This window comes from Ovis canadensis, chromosome 3, assembly GCF_042477335.2.
Source record: "Ovis canadensis isolate MfBH-ARS-UI-01 breed Bighorn chromosome 3, ARS-UI_OviCan_v2, whole genome shotgun sequence".
Lineage (NCBI taxonomy): Eukaryota > Metazoa > Chordata > Mammalia > Artiodactyla > Bovidae > Ovis > Ovis canadensis.
The window spans coordinates 167,249,686-167,265,602 of record NC_091247.1 but is presented as its reverse complement, the minus strand read 5'-3'; the positions used below and the strand labels follow the sequence as shown (position 1 = coordinate 167,265,602).

General features: G+C 42.1%; 1 long non-coding RNA gene across 1 annotated transcript; it reads left to right on the top strand.

The window, feature by feature from the left end:
• Positions 1-338: 338 nt before the first annotated feature.
• Positions 339-6,021, top strand: LOC138437459 (uncharacterized). The gene is made up of 3 exons (XR_011255969.1): positions 339-445; positions 935-1,047; positions 4,962-6,021. It is a non-coding gene; the product is annotated as an uncharacterized lncRNA (long non-coding RNA).
• The last annotated feature ends 9,896 nt before the right edge of the window (positions 6,022-15,917 follow it).

The window sequence follows — 15,917 nt, the reverse complement described above, 5'->3', positions numbered from 1 at the left end:
GGTCACATGTCTATTCCTGGGCCAATCCCAGTGATAGGACTGAGACTCTATGATTGGCCCATCTTGGATCAGGCACCCTCCTCTTGGGACGTGTTGGAAACACCCACTAGAACCACACGGTTTGAAAAAGTATTAACCTGCAGATGCTGTTCTGGGCATCATTTTAGTACATTTTTTCTTTGAAGCTCTCTTCCCTCTCTCCTTGTATTTATAAAAATGACATCACAGAGACAGCCTCTTTTAGGTCCTAATCTCTCTTTAGCACATGGTTGCTTCTGAACATTCTTAACAAAAGTGAGTTGCCAATGTCTCTTCTGATAAGAAGAGGGTGTGCTCAGGGCAGGAGCCCCAGGAGGATAGGGCAGGATGCAGGCTGTCTGTCCCCAGGGAGCAGGACCCATTGAATGTGTGTTGAATGGCAGGATGCAGAACATGGACTTTTGGGGTATAGTAGAAATCCTGTGATCCTGGGGTGTGGGGCGCTGGGAGGGTTCTGTATTTCTGGCTGTTAGTAGGTAAGAAAAAAGCTTCTGTGTGCTGAGAACTAGAGCACAGATACAGAGAGATTAGTGCTTTATTGGGCGGGGGAGAGGAGAGGGAGAGGAAGAGAGAGAGAGAGAAAGAGGGAGAAACAGTGCCTATTTTGAACCCTTGTGCCCACAGCCTTCCACTCTATTATGGTATGTTTCCCAACTCAGGAGTTTGCCTGGGGGCTTCCCCAGCCAGTTTTCAACTCCACAAGGCAGGAAGAAAACGCTTATTAATCTTTTGGTCTCATTTTTAATTGGCTCAGAAATTTAATCAGAAAATTCCAGATACATGCAATTGTAAAAAAAAAAAAAATCTATCAATTAGCTACCCACAGGCTTGCCTCCTCAAGTTAGGTTTAAATCCTGAGGAGAAAATGACATCGAGGTCTGTTCTGTACCTGCAGGTATAGAAACCACCACCCAAGATGAAAGCATCAGTGCACATCCTGCTTTGGAAGGATTCGGATTTTAGAAAAGAAGAGAGGCGATGAGAGCTCGTTACTGCATCACTGAAGTGGTGAGAATTATAAAGAGCTCCCTTTTCTCTTTCATTTTCTGTGTGCGTTGAGCGTATTTTTCTGGTGGGACAGGAGGGCTCACAAACATTCACTCTGCTAATGACACTTGACATTGCTTGCCACTTGAGAAACAAGGATGTCTAATTCAGGAAATGGGCACAAAGGTGGTAACAGCCCGCAGTAGAGACGCTTTCAGGGGCGAAACACTCAAAATGTGCTCAGGCTCCACTGAGCTCAGAAACACATTTCAAATATGCAGGTAAGCCAATTTGCCTGACATACCTCACTTTTCTTCTTGCTCATGGCCTTTGGTTTATATACCCTAAAGATAATTCAATCAAGTGTGACCTCTTGCCTCAGGGATGGTCAGTCCACTGCCAAGGAGCCCGCCTATTATATCATTTCTCTATCCCTCTATGTATCTCTCTCTCCTCATCCAAGGATCTTGCTAAAAGGCAGATCCTGGTTCAGTAGGGCTGGGGTGGGGCCTGAGATTCTGCATTCTGACAAGTTCAGGTGATGCAATGATGTATGTCCCAGGACCACACTTAACAACTGAAGGGACTAAGTCGCAGAGACAGACAGAAGTAAGAGCCTAGCCATTTTTACTGTGGTGTTGGTGTAAAGGTCAGGGAACTCGTGCTGCAGAGGGTCCCCAACAAGCTCTGGTTTTGTCCTCTGAGATCTGTTTTTATTTTTGTCCTGATTTTCCTATTTTTTGTCCTTGGATTCCCCAAGAGATATACCTTTTGAACAGGGCTGCTTTTCTTATGCTAATTTGAGGGAGATTCTGTTGCTTCCTTTTAACCAGATGGGTCAAAAACTAGCATTTAGAGAAGAGCTCGATGTGGGGTCCAAGTCACCGAGCATCGCCTCCGCTTGCCCACGGCCTGACACCTTCTCCCGCCGCCCCATCCTTGTCAGAAACACTGAGTCTGTGCCTTTGGCGGTGAGGCCTTCTTCTGGCCATGTTAACTTGCCCATTCTTTTAGTGCCAACTCCTCTAGCTAAGAGATGCAATTTCAAAGCAGAAATATTTTTCCAATGCCAGAAACTGAAGAAGGCAGAAAATTTAGCTGTCCGATATAAAAACAACCAGAAAATATGATAAATGAATCAGTGGTTAGAATGCTAAAGAGTAGATTTATTTGCAACGTGAATGGCATATTGGTTGTGATTATCCTGTGGCCCACAGTGACTTCCAGTTATACAGATCCACACCAAGTAGGAACTAACCTGTGTTCTGTTTAACATATTCACAAAGTGGGGGAGAAGTCTAGGAATAAGTGAGTATTAATATGTGACCGCTTAGGTTGTTTTATTGCTTGACCTTGTATGGCATTCTCACTCAGTTTGGCTCAGGAAGTGAAAATGAAATGGGCAAATATATTCAGAGACATAGAGGACAATGAAGAGAATAGTTTCTACTCAGCACTTGGCTTGGGGAAGTGAAAGAAATTCAATTCCTTCAGGGTAACATGCAGTCACTCAAAACATACTTAATGAGCACCATTTTTGTGCAAGTCACCATGGTAGGTGAAGTGAGGGCTCAAAGTGAGCAAAATGCTGTTCCTTCCCTAGAAGCTCTTACAATAAAAACAAAGACAAAAACAAAAAAAACCAATTAAGAAGCAGTCTCTTCTTCCCCCTCCGTGTTCTATTAACTGAGAGCTACACTGCGCCTCTTTTCCTTAAGCCAATGGAATGCATCTCTAATGGTGAAAGCATCAGGCCGACAAGAGAAACATTTTTAGAGGACGTTTCCAGTGCTTCTCAGATCTTAGGATGCAGGTGACAGTCCACTCTGAGGTGTGACCCTGTGTTCATCCTTTCACAGTCAGAGCCATTTCTTTTGCTCGGATAATCACGGCTAAGTCTTTTGGCTAACTGACGCCTTCCATACTCCATCAACCCTTACAATTTCCCTGAGAAATTTATGTCTTGGTCTCTGCAAGGGGCCACCTGGAGAGGTTATTTCAGGAGCCAAATGGCAAAAATGGTGAGTTGGCTGAGCCTTGCTACCTACCAGCCAATCTCCCCACTCAGGGAATTGATTGTAATTAAGGATGCCAGGCCACGGGAGGTATGGGCTGAATTGTATCCCCCTCCCACTCATATATGGAAGTCCCAAGCCTTGGGTGGCTGTATTGGATACAGGGCCTGTAAGGAGGTGATTATTTAAATGAGGTCACAAGGGTGGGGCCTTGATGATAGAACTGGTGCTCTTGTAAGAAGAGGAAGAGACGTCAGAGGTGTCTCTTCACCACTGGAGAACGTGGCAAGAAGGCAGCCATCCGCCACCTGAGAAGAGAGCTCTCTCCAGAATCCAGCCATGCTGGCACCCTTGTCTTGGTCTTCCAGCCTCCAGAATTGTGAGAAAGTATCTGTCTGTTATCTAAGCCACCCAGCCTGTGGTATTTTGTGATGACCGCCTGAGCAGACTAATACAACGGGTGATTCATTGAATGGGAGGCAGCATGAGATGGGCAGGGAGACAAGTTAGGTGACTGTGCGAGAGGATGGTGCTGAGGTTTGGTGATAGGGAAGTTTCCTGGTGGAGATGAACTTTATTCTTCTCTTCAAAGAGTTCAAAACCCACAGCTGTGAACCATGTCTTCACTTCTTATAGATGGGTAGCAAGGAAAACTGCCATTGACAAGGTGTGTATTTAATTTTAGGGCTTCTCAGGTGGTGCTAGTAGTGAAGAACCTGCCTGCCAATGCAGGAGACATAAAGAGAAATGGGTTCGATTCCTGGGTCGGGAAGATTCTGGGAGGAGGGCATGGCAACCCATATTCTCCATATTCTTGCCTGGAGAATCCCATGGACAGAGGAGCCTGGAGGGCTACAGTCCATAGGGTCGCAAAGTGTTGGACAAGACTGAAGAGACTTAGCATGCATGCATACATATTTAATTTGGGGTGTATTGGCAACAACATTACTTTACTCTGAACTGCAAAGAAGATGTATATCTAATGACACAGATAGAGAAGAAGTGGTGTAAAAACAGACCTTTGGCCACAGAACTTAAAGGAAGTTAAAGTTTGAATCCTACATATTTCTTAATTTTCGATGGCCCCAATAAACTGCATGTTAAAACTACATCCTCCCAATCCACTTATCTGATCATTAGGGTTTCCAATTCTCAGGAGTTGTTAGGAGGAAAAACAGCTCTATCTCAGTTACTAGGAGATGCACAACCACCAATAATTAGAAAGGAATAAAATCGATGATTAAATGAATGTGCAGTTTATGCTCAAAGGTAACCTTTATTCTTTCCAATTAGGATGTTATTTCTCTGTAGACTTGGTAGGTGCGGCTGTATTATAAATAGGAGTGATATTTTGTAGGGTTCTTCAAACTGAAATGTGCATGAGGTCAAATTATAATCAAGGTAATATATATAAGTAATGAGCTGAGCCCACATTCCCAGGCATTTATCCATTTAACAGTAATAAATGAGCAAAGATGAAAAGAATGCTCTGGACAAACACAGCAAAATAGTTACTTGTGTGGTTGGGCACAGCAGCTTATCTCTTTGTAATGAAGCTTGCCAGTGATAATCAACTTCATTTGTTAATTGTATTCATGATATTAATGAGCTCATTAGCATAATAGTCACATCCTGTTCTCCTGTGGTCCGAGTCAGGGGATTCACAAGTTTTGCACATCTTGTTGCTATAGATATACTTATGCATCCCAATTATGTACAAATTCAAATGCCATTTGTGTTGACTTTATACAAGGATACCACCAAATCATTCCTTGCCTGGTTTTAAGAGAGCTCTCTGAGAATTTGGTAGAGATCTTTTCTTCTCAGAATAATGAGGTTCATCTTTATGATAAAACTTCAAATTTGGTTTATGTTAGTTGGTAAAGATGATCTTTTCCTCTTTTGAATTCTATTCTGCAGGAAGGCTTAGCCATGCCTGGAATCTGGGAGGAGGAGAAGAAAGCGATGATGGCAAGTCCTAGCAAGTGAGGAAAGGGAGGTAAATAAAAATTCACCTCTTCTGGCTTCAGGGATTGTGGAAGGAAAAAAAGGAGGCAGGTGGGAGATGGGTGTGTTGGGTCATTACCTACCAGGATGGAGGGTGTGGTTCATTTTAGTCTTGGGACTCTGGAAGGTGACTGGATTGTCTCCTTCTCCCAGGCATTTCCTGTATCAAGTTATGTGGTATGGAGGAGATTGAGAAGGGTCCATGTGCCTCCCCCAACCTGATGGGGAAGGGGACCAAATCGAATGAGAGTCATAGGGCCTGCCTTGGCATCTGGCATGACAAGAGGAAGGTGAGCCCCCTTTGGCCATATAGACCAGCAGCCAGAGAAAGGATGTGGCAGCGCTCATGTGAGTCAGCCAGAGAGAACCACCAGGCCATCATGGAACTGCTCGGCTAGGGTCTTCTGCAGGAGACACTAGAACCCTCCAGCGGCTGTCTGCTTCCTAAAGGTTATCAGTTCAGGAACAAGTCCGGGCTAGGCATTTTGAAGCAGGGGACACCGTCTGGAACCAAGGATTCCTCCTCTTCCTTGAACATCATTTTGGGGAAGAGAAGAGCAAGGACATCTGAAAAACTGAATGTTCATCCTGTGCATGCTAAGTTGCTCAGTTGTGTCTGACTTTTTGTGACCCCATGGACCATAGCCTGCCAGATTCCTTTGCCCATGGGATTCTCCAGGCAAGACTATTGGAGTGGGTTGCGATGCCCTTCTACAGGGGATCTTCCCGACCCAGGGATCGAACCTGTGTCTCTTACGTCTCCTGTATAGGCAAGCAGGTTCTTTACCACTACTGCCACCTGGAAAGTGCAGAACATTTATCCTAAAGACATCTAATTATCTAAGGACTTTGTTCAGATTTGAGCACTGGACTGACATTATAGGCTTGAATTAAAATGTCTCATTCCCTCTTTCTGCTTAGAAGGGAGATGGGAACTTGTAAGAGAGCTTAATTAAATATAGCAATAACGAAACTTCATTTTCTCAGGATTTATGAAGTTGATGTTAGTCTACTTGGAGCCCTTCTACAGATGAAAATTCTATGAGGAGACAACGTGTTTTTGTCCTGCTCCCTCTCTGGGTCCTTTCCAGTTGCTTATAAAGACTGCTCGGTATAACTACAGAAAAGCTAGCAGCTTTGGAAATGGTTGTAACTGTCCCGTTACCATGAACGGAGCAGTTCAGTGCATACAAAAGAATGAAATAATGCCATTTGCAGCAACATGAATGAACCTGTGTGCTCTGCTTAGCCTCTCAATCGTGTCTGACTTTGCAACCCCATGGACTGTAGCCTGCCAGTCTGCCCTGTCCCTGGGGATTCTCTAGGCAAGAAGACTGGAGTGGGTTGCCATGCCCTCCTCCAGGGGATCTTCCCAACCCAGGGATTGAACCCAGGTCTCTTGCATTGCAGAAAGAGTCTTTACTGTCTAAGCCGCCAGGAAAGCCAAAGAATACTGGAGTGGGTAGCCTACCCCTTCTCCAGGAGAACTTCCTGACTCAGGAATTGAACCAGTGTCTCCTGCATTGCAGGCAGATTCTTTACCAGCTGGGCTACCCGGGAATCCCCATGGATGAACCTAGACATTATCATACTAAGTGAAGTAAGTTAGACACAGAAAGGCAAATACCATATGATATCACTCATAAGTGGAATCTAAAAGTGAACTTATTTACAAAACAGACTCACAGGCATAGTAAACGAACTCATGGTTACCAAATGGGAAAGGAGTCAGGGACGGATAAATTATGAATTTGGAATTAGCAGATACAAACTGCTACATACAAAATAGAAAAAAGAACAAGGTCCTACTGTGTAGCACAGTGAACTATATTCAATATCCTGTAGTAAACCATACTGGAGAAGAAAAGGAATATATGGGCACAACTGAATCACTTTGCTGTATACCAGAAATTAACACAACATTGTAAATCAACTATACTTCAATAAAAATGGGAAAAAAGAGCAGGGGCTCTGAAATTAGATGCCATTGTTCAGGTTCCTGCTCTTCTGTGGGATCTAGAATAATTTAAGCAACCTCTCTGTGTCCTCTGATAATTAACTGAGACAATACATACAAAGCACTTGGTGCGTTGCCTGGCACATAGTAAGTGCTTAAACATACGGAGCTGGTTAGTGGTGGGGCCAGAATTGGAGCCCAGGCAATCTGCTCCCGGATATATTCTCCGTTTCTTACAGGATGCTGCCTCTCTCTTCCTATGGGAACTCAGACTGGTTGGGGTCTACTTTCTCCTTACTCCCCTCAGTTGCAGTAGTTCTATTTTAGCCTGCTTTTGGATTTCCTAAAATATTTAATTTAAATAAAACTTCTGTGGCTAAAAATATTTGAAAAATGCCAGTATAAAATATTATTCTCTTAGGTGACATAGTTACATTTTAAATTTTTACCAACTTTCCTAACTTTAGTGACTTCTACTGCAACCTACAAAATGTAAGGCTCAGTGAGGGAGATTAAGACTAATCAAGGCTAAACTTCCATGGTTGAAATGTAAGGGCATTGCTATGGACAAGCCCTTAACTTTGCAGGCACAGAGCACCTTTTCTATCCTTTGCTGTTGGTGTTTAGTCACCAAGTTGTGTCTGACTCTTTTGCGACCCCATGGACTCTAGTCCAGGGCTTACCAGGTGGCTCAGTGGGTAAAGAATCCCCTGCAGTGCAGGAGACTCAGGTTTGATCCCTGGGTTGGGAAGATCCCCCGGACGAGGGTATGACAACCCATTTCAGTTGGACAGAGGAGCCTGGTGGGCTACAGTCTATAGGGTCACAAAGAGTTGGATATGACTGAAGTGCCTGAGCATGCATGCATAGATTATAGTTCACTAGCCTCAAACATGGGATTTCCTAGGCAAGAATACTGGAGGGGGTTGCCATTTCCTTCCCTATGGTATCTTCCTTACTCAGGGACTGAACCTGAGTCTCCTGCACTGGCAGGGTGATTCTTTATCATTGAGCCACCAGGGAAGCCCTTTCAATCCTTACCCCAATCAAATAAATAAAAGAAATTTATTATTATGTAACAATACATGTTCTTTGTAGGAAAACCAGAAACAGAACATTTGCAAAAATCTATCACTATCATTTGGGCATGTATCTTTCCATATTTTTTAACTTAAAAAAATGAAATCATACTATATATGCTGTTTTGAGACTCACTTTTTCATTTAATGTTTCATAACTATCCTCCAAAATCAATAAACACAGGTCTTCATAATCATTTAAATGTCTTCATGGATTTCAGTTATATAGGTATTCCATTCTTGATTTAATATATGGCATTTTGTGACATTTAGATGGCTTCATTTTTATGCTATTAATTAGGACAATTTAATGATTTACTTGGGTTGTTACTTTTCCATCTCCTTTACTGGCCTTTCCCTCTCTAATCAGCCTCTAAATGTTGGTGACCCCCAAGGCTTTGTCTTGCTATTCTTTCTTTTTTTCTACATCCTTCCCTTGGGAAGAGAGTGGGATAAGTTTTAGCACAAACTATAATTATTTGGGGACCAGTAAGACACAGGGAATGGAGGTTAAGTAAGAAAATCTGTTTTCAGCCATAACAGTAATAAACAGAAGTGGAAAGCCAGTATATTTTAGTAAGAATAAATAATTTAAAATGTGGAATTTAAAATATGGACAGTAATACATAAAAGTATCCAAATCACTGAAAGTTTGTGAGGAATCCATTGTACCTGGAAATTGGGCCAGGCTCCCTCTTCATTTAAAAGTGAGAAAGCACTAAATAGGCTAAAAAATTTCCCTTCTACCCTGGCCCTCTGCCTTCTGTTAGTCTTATGTGAAGCTTTTAAGGCATGGTTGGCTGCACAAAGCAACATCTGCCTGACAGACTTCCTTTTGTCCTGGAGCCTGTTACCCTGTTCTCCCTCACTGAGCTTGTTTATCTGAAAGTGTGAACAAATTCCAGAGGAAATACGGATGCCTTTATTTAACCAGAGGCGTGCTTCTTTTGAATTGCCTGTTCAGATGAAGGAAATGGTCTGGGGCTGGACAGGATGAGTGACGATGTCCACTTGGGAGACATGCTGAATGACGGATAAGGTAACGGCTGCAACGAGCATTTGGCAGAATGAGAAATGTTCTAGATTTAACTCCTTCGTGCACATGGTCAATTAGGATCGGCACTTTGGCACAGTGAGGTCAGAAAGTTATTTTTAGCCAAAATATTCATGAAGGTCAAAAATGAACTTTTGGTAGTTGCATTTTTAAGGGCTAGCACAGATGTTTGGGTTTTCCTTTGAAGGTCAATTTCCAAATTCATGGATTTCTAATTGTGTATATGGGCCAGGATGGGCTTCCCCCATGGCTCAGTGGTAAAGAATCTGCTTACAATGCAGGAGATGCTGGTTCAATCCTTGGATCAGGGAGGTCCCCTGGAGGAGGGCATGGCAACCCACTCCAGTATTCTTGCCTGGAAAATCCCATGGACAGAGGAGGCTGGTGGACTACAGTCCATAAGGTCGCAAAGAGTGGGACACAACTGAAGAGACAGAGCGTGCACACACATATGGCCCAGGATATGGTTTCAGTGAAAATCTAAAAGTGCCTTTTTAGAAAGACATTTATTGACTTTTTTTCAGTAGCTCTATCAGTCGTTTAAGGCTCCTTTCTCCTCCCAGCATTTATTAGGTTGAACATATATAATTGCCAATATTTGACCATATTGACCTTAGAAAGGTGATTTTATGTAGTTCAATTGAATATATACTAGATTTCAATTCAATTCAACACCTTAACAAATATTTATTAAGTTTCTGCTAAGGCACTATACCATGTGTTGAAGTCACCGTGGTGAACAAGATAGTAATGTGTTTTGTCCTCAAAAAGCTTACATTCTAGATGGGGTGGCTGATAATTACACAGCAGGTTTAATAGGTGAACAAGTTTCAAATTTAAAGTAAGTAAACCTGATCTGTTCTAGAGAGGTCAAAAAAGTCCTTCCAGGGGAATGAAAGTTAAGGTGAAGGGTGAATAAGAGGTAGGTGAGTGGGATGGGAATGAAGAGATTTAAGGTAAAGGGGATAATAGGATGTGGAGGGAAGAGCAGGATACAGGGTGTGTGTGTGAGATACAGGGTGTGTGTGTGAGATACAGGGTGTGTGTGTGAGGTGACCAGAACTGAGGGACATTCACTGGGGCTGGAGCAGAGAGTGGAGGGAAGCTATGTGCAGAGATGGTGCTGGAGGGAAGGAGGACAACCATGGTGAAGAGGAAAATCTGATAACTCAGTAAAAGACTAACCTCTTCAGTAAGAAACTGCGGGGTAGGGAATGACAGGATCATAATGGTGCTGCGTAAAAAAGACCACACAAGAAGGACTATTTCCAGTGGACAACAGACTGAAATCCGGGAAATCACTGAGGAGGTTGTTCCTGGAATCCAGGGGGTGATGGTGGCAGCTTGAACTGGGGTGGTGAGCATGGGGACCAAGTGTGGAAGGTGGAAGGCTCTGAGAGCTGTTTGGGAGGCAGACAGGCAGGTCTTGGTTATTGAGGGATGATCGAGAGATGGGCGGGAGGATTGCCCCTCTGTATGACTACAGGATCACCTCTGGGACAAAGGATTTTCACTGGCCTCACTGTCTATTTCACTGAAAGACCAAGTGGGCTGCAGTATCTCAGTTTGCCAGCAGGTGCTGCTCTCTAACATCTTCTGAATCCTAACTTTAAAGCTGCCAAGGTTTCAGGCCAGGCCATAGCTATTAGTTTTTTTAGCTTTATCAATTAAAAAACGTGAGTGTGGAGTTTATTTAGCATTGAGGAATACCAGCAGAGCCTTTTTGTTTTTTAACTTAAAACTTGACGATTCAAGTTTCAGCTAATAGTTCAGTCCTGTGGGCATGGCAATACTTCATTGGATTTTAACTCAGTGCTGTTCTGCTTAGGCATAATCTAGACTTATTTCAGTAAAGACAGGCAAGGGGTGGAGCTGGTCCGTTACCAGCCTTTTGAGATATATCCTTTTCTTGGCTGTGCGGTATGTGGATGTGGGATCTTAGTTCCCCAGCCAGGGATCAAACCTGAGCCCCCTGTAGTGCCAGTGAGGAGCCCTAACCACTGGGCCACCAGGGAAGTCCCTTGAGGTATATCTTTTCATCCTCATCTTACAGATGGAGAACTAGGAAAGGGAGGTTACTTAACATGCCCAAGGTCACACAGCTGCCAAATCAGAGAACTGAGACTTTGTTCTGAAGCATACTTTCCCCACTTTATTGTGTCATCTCTGCTATACCTTATACTCACTGCATGTCATCATGAAAGACACATGATTAGAAGAGAGCTTTTTGACATCCAAAGCGATTTAGATTTCAGTCAACTACCTTCTAACACATTCATTTAATTAGGTATGGTAGCCAACTTATTCAGTAAGATTAGTAGATATATGTTGATAATAATGTTGGTAGATGAGTTAGTAAAAGGATACTATTTCAACTTAAGATATTTGGAAGAGGTTATCTGTATGCTTTAACTGATAAAAGAGACAACTATAAGTATAGGACCCTTTTAGGGGCCTTGTTACTCAGAGCAGGTGGAACCTCATCCAATACAGCTTTCAGACAGTGACAATTTGGCCACCAGCAGTAAAGGAGCAATGCCTATATTTGTAATATAGTGGATATAGGCATCTATATTGCTATAGGGCCACCGAATGGAAGCGTAGGGGAGGAAAGTCTGCCTTGTTGCCTTGAGGACAAAGGTGATTATTTGAAAGTGCTTGCAAGGAGAAACCACCCAGACTCATTTGGATGCTATCATGCTTTAGCAAGGAAAGAAAAAGGTGCTGGAGTCATTTGGGCCTCTTGATCAAAGAGACTGGGATATGGTTACCATTTTCAACTCTTTACGTAGATTGATAAATATAATAAAGTTCACAAATCAGGATAAGATGATATACTATATCAAGTAAGACCAAAGAGACTTTAAGATAAAGAGTATTTATTATTAGAGATGGAGTATTGCCACATAATGATAAAGGTTCAGTTCACCATGGAGATATGAAAATTCTCAGCTGATATACACTAACAACATACTTTAAAATATATAAAGCAAAATTGACAGAAAGGCAAAGAGACAAGAGGTCGAGCTGCCAGGCATATCTGGTAACTGAGTTGGAGATTTTAACCTCTCTTTCCCAGTAATTAATAAATTAATCAGATAAAAAAATCAAAATCGCAAATTTTAGCAATGTAATTGACAATCTTGCTCTAAAGGACATAGGTAGAATATTGTACCCACAATTTTGTAAAATTAAAAAAACACAAATCTAAAAAAAGCGTATGGATTAAAGAAGAAATTATAATAAAAACAAAATGCTAAACAATAACACAAAGCAAACAATTTGTAAGATGAAGCCAAACAGTACTGTGAAAAAAAATATAGTCATGAATGCATACATGCTGTAAAATATAGCAGATAGCATGTAGATATCTGCTATGAAAATATAGTAGATAGAAAACAAAGATATCATAGAAAGGATCAAAAGGACAAAACTGTATTTTTGAAGGATTAATAAAATGACAAACCTCTGAGAAGAATATTTAAAAAGGAGAGAAGGCACAAAAAGAAAATATTTGGAAGAAAAAACAAGACTATCACCACAGATGATGTAGAGATTAAAAAGAAAATTTAACACTACGATGAAAAACATTTTGCCTATAAATTTTTTAGCTGAAATGAACACAATTCTTGAAAAACACAAATTCTCAAAAGAGTCTTTCTATTAAAAAATAGAAAACCTAAATGGTCTTATAATGATTTAAGAAATTCAAATCAGTAGTTCAACATTGTCCCTGAAAGAAAACACTATGCCAGATGGCTTTCTACTGAACATTCAAGTAAAATATTATTAATCACATTTAGACTATTTTAGAAATAGAAAAAGAGGCAATATTCTCAACTCGTTTAATACACTTGCATATCTTAATATCTCTAAGTAAGGCCACCTTCCGGCCCATAAGGGGCCCGTACGGTCAGTGATTGAGAGGTGGTGCTGCAGAACTAGCGTTTTGCTCACTGAGGATGCATCCTGGGGTTTAGTGCTTGAGTTGTCAAAAGTCTTACTTAGTAGCTGAAGCTGTCATCTATAGGAGGAATGCCAACAATATAGAAATCAGGAAGTCCTGTCTTCCCTTCTTTTGCCTTCCAATGTCTCATTGGCAGAATCTAACAAAAAGTTGGAGTCTGGGAAATGTAGTATGTATTAATAGGTTCCCAGCCTTGGCATCCGGAGAAGGCACTGGCAACCCACTCCAGTATTCTTGCCTGGAAACTCCCATGGATGGAGGAGCCTGGTGGGCTGCAGTCCGTGGGGTTGCTAAGAGTCGGACACGACTGAGCGACTTTCCTTTCACTTTAAACTTTCATGCATTGGAGAAGGAAATGGCAACCCACTCCAGGGTTCTTGCCTGGAGAATCCCAGGGACGGAGGAGCCTGATGGGCTGCCGTCTATGGGGTCGCACAGAGTCGGACACGACTGAAGCTACTTAGCAGCAGCAGCCTTGGCATCACAGAGCAGACAATGAAGGGGTGGATCTGGTGAAGAACTGACAATATTTAATGATGAACAGTTAAAAACGTTCTGTTTAAAAGGCAAGAATTATGCTATTACACTTCTGTTCAACTTTTTACTAGATATCTTGTCCAAATGACAGGCCAAGAAAAAGAAAATACAGAATTTGAAAGGGCTTAGGGAAATTTGAACTATGGTGTTGGAGAAGACTCTCGAGAGTCCCTTGGACTGCAAAGAGATCCAACCAGTCCATTCTAAAGGAGATCAGTCCTGGGTGTTCTTTGGAAGGAATGATGCTAAAGCTGAAACTCCAGTACTTTGGACACCTCATGCAAAGAGTTGACTTATTGGAAAAACTCTGATGCTGGGAGGGATTGGGGGTAGGAGGAGAAAGGGACGACAGAGGATGAGATGGCTGGATGGCATCACTGACTCAATGGGCATGAGTTTGAGTGAACTCTGGGAGTTGGTGATAGACGGGGAGGCCTGATGTGCTGCAATTCATGGGGTCACAAAGAGTCAGATATGACTGAGTGACTGAACTGAACAGAACTGAAATAGCAGGGAGGGAATAGAGCTCCACCCATCAAGAGAAAATTGGATTAAAGATTTACTGAGTATGGCCCCTCCCATCAGAACAAGACCCAGTATCCCCATCAGTCAGTCTATCCCATTAAGAAGCTTTCATAAGCCTCTTATCCTCCTCCATCAGAGGACAGACAGACTGAAAACCACCATCACAGAAAACTAACCAATCTGATCCTATGGACCACAGCCTTATCTAACTCAGTGAAACAATGAGCCATGACGTGTAGGGCCACCCAAGACAGGCAGGTCATGGTGGAGAGGTCTGACAGAATGTGGTCCACTGGAGAAGGGAATGGCAAACCACTTCAGTACTCTTGTCTTGAGAACCCCATGAACAGTATGAAAAGGCAAAAAGATAGGACATTGAAAGATGAACTCCCCAAGTCAGTAGGTGCCCAATATGCTATTGGAGAACAGTGGAGAAATAACTCCAGAAAAAAATGAAGAGATGGAGCGAAAGAAAAACAATGCCCAGTTGTGGATATGACTGGTGATGGAAACAAGGTCCAATTCTGTAAAGAGCAATATTGCATGGGAACCTGGTATGTTAGGTCCATGAATCAAGGCAAATTGGAAATGATCAAAATGGCAAGATGAATGTTGCCATCTTAGGAATCAGTGAACTAAAATGGACTGGAATGGGTGAATTTAACTCAGATGACCATTATATCTACTACTGTGGGTAAGAACCCCTTAGAAGAAATGGAGTAGCCATCATAGTCAACAAAAGAGTCTGAAATGGAGTACTTGGATGCAATCTCAAAAATGACAGAATGATCTCTGTTCATCTCCAAGGCAAACCATTCACTTTCATGGTAATCCAAATCTATGCCCTGACCAGTAATGCTGAAGACACTGAAGTTGAAGACCTAAAAGAGTCTATGAAGTAGTCTATGAAGACAAGACATCTATGAAGACAAGACCTACAGTAGCCTATGAAGACCTACAAGACCTACTAGAATTAACACCCCCAAAAGATATCCTTTTCATTATAGGGGACTGGAATGCAAAAGTAGGAAGTCAAGAAACACCTGAGTAACAGGCAAATTTGGCCTTGGAGTACAGAATGAAGCAGGGCAAAGGCTGATAGAGTTCTGCCAAGAGAATGCACTGGTCATAGCAAACACCTTCTTCCAACAACACAAGAGAAGACTCTACACATGGACATCACCAGATGGTCAACACCGAAATCAGATTGATTATATTCTTTGCAGCCAAAGATGGAGAACCTCTATACAATCAGCAAAAACAAGACTGGGAACTGACTGTGGCTCACATCATGAACTTTTTATTGCCAAATTCAGACTTAAATTGAAGAAAGTAGGGAAAACCACTAGACCATTCAGGTATGACCTAAATCAAATCCCTTATGAGAGTACCTGATGCACTATGGATGGAGGTTTGTAACATTGTATAGGAGACAGAGAGCAAACTATACCCAAGAAAAAGAAATGCAAAACAGCAACATGGTTGTCTGAGGAGGCCTTACATATAGCTGAGAAAAGAAGAGAAGCCAAAAGCAAAGAAGAAAAGAAAGATATACCCATTTGAATGCAGAGTTCCAAGGAATAGCAAGGAGAGATAAGAAAGCCTTCCTCAGCGATCAATGCAAAGAAATAGAGGAAAACAATAGAAAGGGAAAGACTAGAGATCTCTTCAAGAAAATTAGAGGTACCAAGGGAATATTTCATGCAAAGATGGGCTCAATAAAGCACAGAAATGGTATGAACCTAACAGA